An 8,450-nucleotide genomic window follows, 5' to 3' on the forward strand; every position below is an offset into this window, starting at 1 on the left:
TTTGTACAGTCCTGTATGAAGTGTGTGGCAGCCAACTACCCCATTACAGATAAATTCTCAGAAAGTCCTGCAAATGTGATGGGCCCTGGGAGGGAGCAGGCAGGGCTTTCAGACTAGGTTTATCCCTTATTTTCTGAAGGCGATTGTCTTCAGGGCTTTAAAGTCCTTGGGCTAATGGAGGGAGCCTGTATCAGCTGAGGAAGGGTACCCAGTTCCTAACGGGAGTCAACTGATGATACAGACTTACAGCGAAGGATCCGTCCCAGAAAGAAGGGGGCTACAGAGGGCACTGTCCCTGTTGTTGGGCCTGAGACTGTGCCACTTAGGCCGGGTGACATGGTGAGCCCTCCTCACTTCCTCCCAGAGGATCACATGGAGGTAAGGAACCTCATCCTGATCAAAGGGAGCAGCCGAAGCTCAGCAGAAGGATGATTTCCACACTGTGTCAGAAGTCAAGGTAGGGACTCTGAAGACTTGAAAAGACCACCTGCTTCAAAACAGTGGGGGCAGAATGTTGTCCTTCCACTACTGTTAGCCTCAGAAGACCATGGCCTGTGGTGGCCCTATGAGGCAAACTCCTCTTCTTCCTCAGGGATCAGGGAATTAGTGGCCTGGGTGGAGAAGCTTTAAGGCAAGTCAGGGAATGTTTCCAGTTGGGGAATGTTTCCAAGACGATGAGGACAGCAAAGAATGTGGGAACACAAATACCAGGATGGTCACACAGTATGTTCCCTACTCTCAGCCCAGAAGGCCTCAGGCAGATTTACCAGGCCAAGGGGCCCTTCAGCTCTGACCGAGGAGTAGCAGGAAAGTTAGGGTTTTAGTCTGATGGTGGTGTTCCCATGTCAACAGAAGGGGGATTCTTGGGCTTGGCTGAGAGTCAATTTTGGACCCTGGTTTGGGACCTTGAGAGGAACCATCTGTCATTCTCAAGGAGCTTGCTACAGCGTTCATTCTTGTGAGACTATGGGTAGGGGTGGCTAGATAAGGCTGCCTTATTTCCTCTTCCAGGCTCATAGGGAGGTATCGGTCTTACTATGAGGAGACAGGCTTCAGGTCAAGAAGTAGGGGATTCCCCAGGCCCCACCAGAAGTCAAATTGTGAAGCCCGAGCAGAGACTGTGGGTCTACTCATCCCTGAATAGAGGGGACAAAGGAGAGTCATGCCCTACCCTTTGATGTCACTTCTAGAAAGCTCGGGGGAAGACTGTCAGGCAGGGCTCTCCCTCACTTCTTTATACCAGGCCGCCTTCTTCTTCTCGAATTGCTAAGTCATGTCTGACTCTTTTGTGACTCCATGGACTATAGCCCGCCAGGCTCCTTTGTCCAGGGATATGGCAAGGAAGAATTCTAGGGTGGGTTGCCATTTCCTCCTCCAGGAGATCTTCCTGACCCAGAGACTGAGTCTGCATCTCCTGCAGCTCCTGTATCACAGGTGGATCCTTTACTGCTGAGCCACCAGGGAAACCCCATATTAGGCCTAAGGGAGATGAGATCTTCGCAGGAATGGGCAGCCACCAGTCATGAGAAGGGAGGGTCATGGTGCCTGCCAGGCTCTGTGGCAGATGCTCTACAGTTACCACCACATGCCAGCAGTCCTTCCAGACAGGGCTTGTCAAACTCCCTTCACAGTTAAAGAACCCAAGGCACTCTCAGAGAGTTTACCGATATGACAAACTTTTCCATGGCTGTTTAAGTGACAGGGATGGTCATAGGCCCTTGATCTGAGTTAGTCTAAAGCTCACCCTCTCACTCCTGCAAGCCTGATCTGACCTTGTGCCCTTACTTCCCTTTTTATTCTCATTACTGTGAAATGTATGAAGCATTAAGAAGAGGGACTCTCAGGTCAAACTATTATATTGTAATCCATAGCCAGAGCAATAATAATAATAACGCCAAAATAAATATGACATATGAAGAGAGGAAAAAAGAGAGTATTTGCTGACAATAGGATCATCTGCCCACACATATGAGGGTTCAAACGTCTTAAAAGCTCTGAATGTTTTCAGTTTCAGATAAGCTTATAAAATCAGGAAGGGACTCAAAAAACTCATCTCACAGCCATTCCTTTGTATAAAAGAAATCTATTAGATCTCAAATATAAATGTTATTGATTAGAACAGAGGTTGCCTGAGAAGTCTGGCTGAAGGAGAGAAGGGACAGGTTACCACGTTTTGTTTCTCTCACAGGTCTCTACCTGGGCCCCCTTACTTATGCCATGGATTTCCTATCTCTTATCACTCCTAGGACAGGGATTCCTTCTCTGAAAGGTCTGCAGGAGAGAAAGTACTCAGAGCCTTCCAGGGATGTGGCATTTCCCAAGAAGGCTTTAATCAAAGGGGCAAGGGCCTTTAGGAAGACACCCATGCAACTGGACTGAGGAATGCAACAGCCAAGAATATGAGGTATAAGAAGGCTTCAGGCAGAGCTCTCAGGCTGAGCATCTTTTTCCTCTGTTGTCTCAGTACAGTCGTCAGGGACTTGAGACCTTTGGTCTAAAGAGGCAATCTCAGGTCAGAGTAGGAACTGTCAAACCTATATGTGAGGCCCCTAAAAGAAGTGAAAGAAATAGCCACCCAGAACCACTGGGGTTCTGTAGCATCCACATCGTGCTGTCAGCCCTGGGAGGTCCTGAATTCCATCATAGGATGAGGTAGAGAGAGTCTCGAGAGCTGAGAGAGACAGGGTGCTACTGCCATGGGCCAGGCACGTTCCAGAACCAAGTCCACCGGCTCCTCCCACATAGTGACATCCAGGGCAGATCCTTCATCTTGAGGTTGAAAAGAGAAGTAAGTTTCCAAGTAATTGAGTGCCAAGGTGGATCTGAAGGGAGCACATTTTATGTCTTTTTTTGTTCTTGCTTGACCTGGGTAACTGGGAGATGCATCTTTTTCTGTTTAGGGGTTTCTTTCTGGCACTATTGGAATACGCTTCTTGTAACTGAAGGTTAATTTTACTTCCATTTTTGTGTTTATGAACAAAGTATATCCCATTTATTGCTGTATTTCAGTATAAGCACAAAGGTGTTTATATTGAATCAGAAATCCTTGAATCTCTTTTTGTGGTTCAGAACAAGATGACATGACAAGAGAATTGGGAGATTCTTGCCAATGATAATGGACAGTGAGTGAAATTGTTCATATCAGGAATTTTTTTTAAAAAAAGGTCTTGGCTGTGTGGCATCTGGAATAGAGCGGAACAGGAATTCCTAGCCCCTGTTTCCCCTCCGCAGCCCAGATTTTAACAGTATATAAGTGGCAAATAACCTTTATAGAAGGTCCTGAATCGAATTAAGAAATTCAAGTACCACAGGGAAGCATAAAACTTAGATCAGCTGCACTTGTATTGGTAAGAACAACACACACACAGAGACATGGATCATGAATAGCACTATGCAACTATGATGAACAGTTTCTATACTAAACTGTTTTCTCAAAAACTGTGATCACCAGTGGTTCACAGCTATTTCTTACTCTGTTAGGTACGATACTGTAAACTTTGAGTAACACAATAGGACTCATGTGAAGTGCCACTAGTGGTGCTGGAAGTGCTCTCAAGAAGCAGAGAGAAGTCATGACATTATACAAAAAGGTTGGATTGCTCGTTGTATACTGGTTTGGATCTGCAGTCATGGTTGCCACCATTTCAAGATGAATGAATCCAGCATTAGGACTACTGTAAGAAATAGAAAATGAAATTTATGAAGCCATCACTGCAGCTACACCAGCAGGTGTGAAAATCTTGTGCTTTTAGTGAAATACGTTTTTATCTTGTATTGAAGATACAGCTTGTATGTGGGTACAGGATTACTATAAGCAAGGCATATCTATAGACTCTAGCATGATTGAAGAAAAAGCAAAGGCATCATGACAACCGAAAGCCAACGTGGGTGAGGGATCTAAAGCTGGAAAAGTTAATGCCAGCAAAGGATGATCTGATAATCAGAAAGAGGTTTGACTTCAAAATATCTAAATGATAGGGGAAGCAGCTTTTGCAAACAAGAGGCAACAGGTGGTTTCCCATATGTCATTAAGGAAATCACTGGGTATTAATTTTGTATCCTGCAACTTTACCAATTCTTTGATGAGCTCTAGTAGTTTTCTCGCAGCAACTTTAGGCTTTTGTATGTCTAGTATCATGTCATCTGCAATCGGTGCAGGTTCACTTCTTTTCCAACTTGGATTCCTTTTCTTTCTTCTCTTCTCTGATTGTCACGGCTAGGACTTCTGAAATGATGTTGAGTAAAAGTGGAGAAAATGGGCATCTTTGAACTTTTCATATTAAGTGAAGTCAGACAAAGACAAATGTCACATCACTCAGATGTGGAAATATAATTTTTAAAAATGATAGAAATAATCTTATTTACAAAATAGAAAAAGAGTGTACAGATATCAAAAATGAACCTATGCTTCAGTTCAGTTCAGTTCATTCGCTCAGTCATTTCCAACTCTTTGTGACCTCATGAATCACAGCACGCCAGGCCTCCCTGTTCATCACCATCTCCCAGAGTTCACTCAGACTCACGTCCATCGAGTCCGTGATGCCATCCAGGCATCTCATCCTCGGTCGTCCCCTTCTCCTCCTGCCCCCAATCCCTCCCAGCATCAGGGTTTTTACCAATGAGTCAACTCTTCTCATGAGGTGGCCAAAGTACTGGAGTTTCAGCTTTAGCATCATTCCTTCCAAAGAAATCCCAGGGTTGATCTCCTTCAGAATGGACTGGTTGGATCTCCTTGCAGTCCAAGGGACTCTCAACAGTCTTCTCCAACACCACAGTTCAAAAGCATTACCAAGGAGGAAACGTGGCAGGGAGGAATAAATCAGAAGCTTGGGATGAAAGTATAAATAGAACTGCATTTAAGATAGATAGCCAACAAGGATCTATTGTATAGAACAGGAAAGTCAATGATCTGTGATACCTTATATGAAGAAAGATTCTCGAAAAGGATGCATACATGTATATGAATAACATCACTCTGCAGTGCACATGAAACTAACACAAGATTGTAAATCAAATACACTCCAATAAAATTGAAAACAGAAAATCACTGAGGAGAAAGGACATCTGTCTGGACAAGTTTTAAGGTAGATGAAAGTGCCCTATTCTGGACGAAATGCCACAAAGTACATTCACTGGTAAGGAAGGAAAATGAGCTCCAGGATTTGAGACAGAAAGAGGGAGGCTATTTTATGCTTTTGTGCAAAGCCGTCAGGTTTTTGTGCAAATGATCAGGACTCCCCTAACCTATAGAGCTGCTAACCCTGAGCTTTAAAGGGAAATGATAAACATCATCTGCCAGTGTTTCAGTTGTACAGCAAGAAGGCTGGGCAGCAGGAACCCTTTGGGGGGATTCGTTTCATCCGTGCTTCGTCCCTGGATGCAGAAAGTACCTTGCCAGTTAGGGACGGCCTTTAAAATTCTTTTGATACTAGACAATCTTTGGCCACCCAGAACCCTGTGAGTTCAACACTGAAGGCGTCAAAGTGTCTCCTTTCCCCGAAACACAACATCTCTAAGTCAGCCTATGGATCAGAGGGTCAAAGGGACCTTTAAAGCTCATTACACCTGGTACTCTATGGAAATGATTGTCAGTGCTATGGAAGAGAACCCTGATAGAACATCATGAAGGCTGGAAGGATTACACGACTGAAGATGCAATTGTTGTTACAAAAAAAAAAAAAAATCATGAAAGTCCCAAACAATCAATTCCTGCTTAAAAAACTGTTCAGGTGTTGTGCATGCCTTCTCAGGATTGGGGACAGAGTCAGTTAAGAAAATCATGAAAGAGATGGTGGATATAGCATGAAAAGGTGGGAGGGGTGAAGAGTCCCAAAATATGGATCTTGGAAATATCCAAGAGCTAGCAGACCCTACAGCAGAGGAATTAACAGAATACGACTTGATGGAGATGAGTGGTTCCGAACCAGAGCTGGATGATGAGGGAGAAGACCTAGAAGCAGCAGTGCCAGAAAAACAACTGACATTGCACAGTCTGGCAGAAGCGTTCTGAGTTCTCAAGACTGCTTTTGACTCTTGTATGGCATGGACCCTTCTGTGATATGGGCACGGAAACAAAAGCAAATGGTGGAAGGAGGACTGATAACACACAGAAATGTTTTTAGAGAAATGAAAAAGCAGAACCTTCAGACAGAAATTACAATGCATTTCCATAAAGGAACCCTGAGTGTGCCTGCTTCCCCTGCCTCCCCTTCCACCTCCTCTGCTCTTCCATCTCTGCCACTCAGCAAGGTCAAGCCCTCCTCTTCCTCCTCCTCAGCCTCCTCAGCAAGAAGGTGTCAGGAATGAAGACCTTCATGACGATCCACTTCCACTCAATGAGTAGTAAATACTCACTGTGCCATACCGGTAATAATCTTATCTGTTGGGTATGTGTGTGAGTGTCTTAGTGCTAAGAGCTAATAACTGCAGGCAAGGACTGTATGAGATGTTTCTGTGTCACCATCTTCCTCATCACCACCAGCTAAGTATTCATCATGTAGAACATTGCGTGCAAGACTTGTATTGAAATGGATAGCCTACCATTGCATAGGCAGAAGCTGAGTGACATTTAATATAAAATTAATAATGTTTATATTCTCTGTTTTATAATTTTGCTTTCAAAGAATTATATTACCATGCACTGTCCCATCTCTCTCTTGTGAATGGATAAACTGCATGTCAGCCTATCCTCACAGGTAAGTGTTTTCTCTTAAAGTAACAATGTTTCCAGTAGTTTATTATAAATATGACTGAAATAGTGTAGGATAGAAAACTTTTTAGTGATCCATTCATTACAATATGCTTGGCTACCACGAAGCAATCCTATCAGTTACACTAGGCTACTATATAGCAATCATATTGCTGCTTCTTCGTTATCGATGCTTGAATCATTATACCTGTAACTAACTATGGATTGCTTTTCACATTATTTTTTCATTGTTGATATTTAGTGTTTTGTATCTATAGTCTTTCGTGTCATATAAGGCAACATAGATGTATGTACTGACAGACAATTCTTGCAAATGCATGCTGTAAACTACAATATTGATAAGTACAGTACTGTGAATATATTTTCTCTTAAGATTTTCTTAACAACATTGTGTTTTCTCTAGCTTACATTATTGTAAGAATACAATAGCTAAAAGTTATAGCTACGTCAACTAGAAAGAAAGGAATACATCAAGGTTGTATATTGTCACCCTGCTTATTTAACCTATATGCAGAGACACAGTTGTAAAGAACAGACTTTTGGACTCTGTGGGAGAGGGAGAGGGTCGGATGATTTGGGAGAATGGCATTGAAACATGTACACTATCATGTAAGAAACGAATCGCAAGTCTAGGTTTGATACAGGATACAGGATGCTTGGGGCTGGTGCACTGGGATGCCCAGAGTGATGATATGGGTAGGGTGGTGGGAGGGGAGTTCAGGGTTGGGAACTCATGTACACCTGTTGTGGGTTCATGACAATGTATGGCAAAACCAATACAGTACTGTAAAGTAAAAAAAATAAAATTAAAAAAAAAAGAATACAATAGCTAAAACTTATAGCTACATCAACTAGAAAGAAAGGAGTACATCAAGGTTGTATATTGTCACCCTGCTTATTTAACTCGTATGCAGAGTACATCTTGCAAAATGCATGGCTGGATGAAGCAGAAGCTGGAATCAAGATCGCAGGGAGAAATATCAATGACCTCAGATTCGCTGATGATACCATCCTTATGTCAGAAAGCAAAGAAGAATTAAAGAGCCTCTGGATGAAAGTGAAACAAAAGACGAAAAAGTTGGCTTAAAACTCAACATTCAAAAAACAAAGATCATGGCATCCAGTCCCATCACTTCACGGCAAATAGATGGATAAACAATGGAAACTGTGAGAGACTTTATTTGGGGGCTCCAAAATCACGGCACATGGTGACTGCATGTGCAGCTGCTTCTCCCGTGGTTTAATGTTTCACTTATACAAGATGAATAAGTTCCAGAGATGAGCTGTGCAACATTGTGCCTATATTTAACATTACCGTATTGTGGGCCTAAAGATTTAAGTGAGTAGATCTCATGTCCAGTGTCTTTACCTAAACAATAATTTGAAAAGTTGATTGTCTGGCTCCCTCTCCAGGACAGAGTAAGATGATTAAGAGCAAGCATTTAGAGAACTCTTTTATAATGTTAGTGAGAATGTCAATGGGTGCAACCATTGTGGAAAACAGTATTGAGGTTCCTCAAAAATTTAAAATTGAATTACCATATGATTCAGCAAGCCCACTTCTGGGTTTTAATCCAAAGGAATTAAAATTAGACTCTCCAAGAGATATTTTCCTTCCCATGTTTGTTGCAGCATTATTCACAATAACCAATACAGGGAAGCAGCCTAAATGTCCTTTGATGTATCAATGGATAAATATGTAATATATACATATCATGGAGTGGTGTGTGTGTGTGTGTGT

Source organism: Ovis canadensis, chromosome X (assembly GCF_042477335.2).
Source record: "Ovis canadensis isolate MfBH-ARS-UI-01 breed Bighorn chromosome X, ARS-UI_OviCan_v2, whole genome shotgun sequence".
In the NCBI taxonomy this organism is placed as follows: domain Eukaryota; kingdom Metazoa; phylum Chordata; class Mammalia; order Artiodactyla; family Bovidae; genus Ovis; species Ovis canadensis.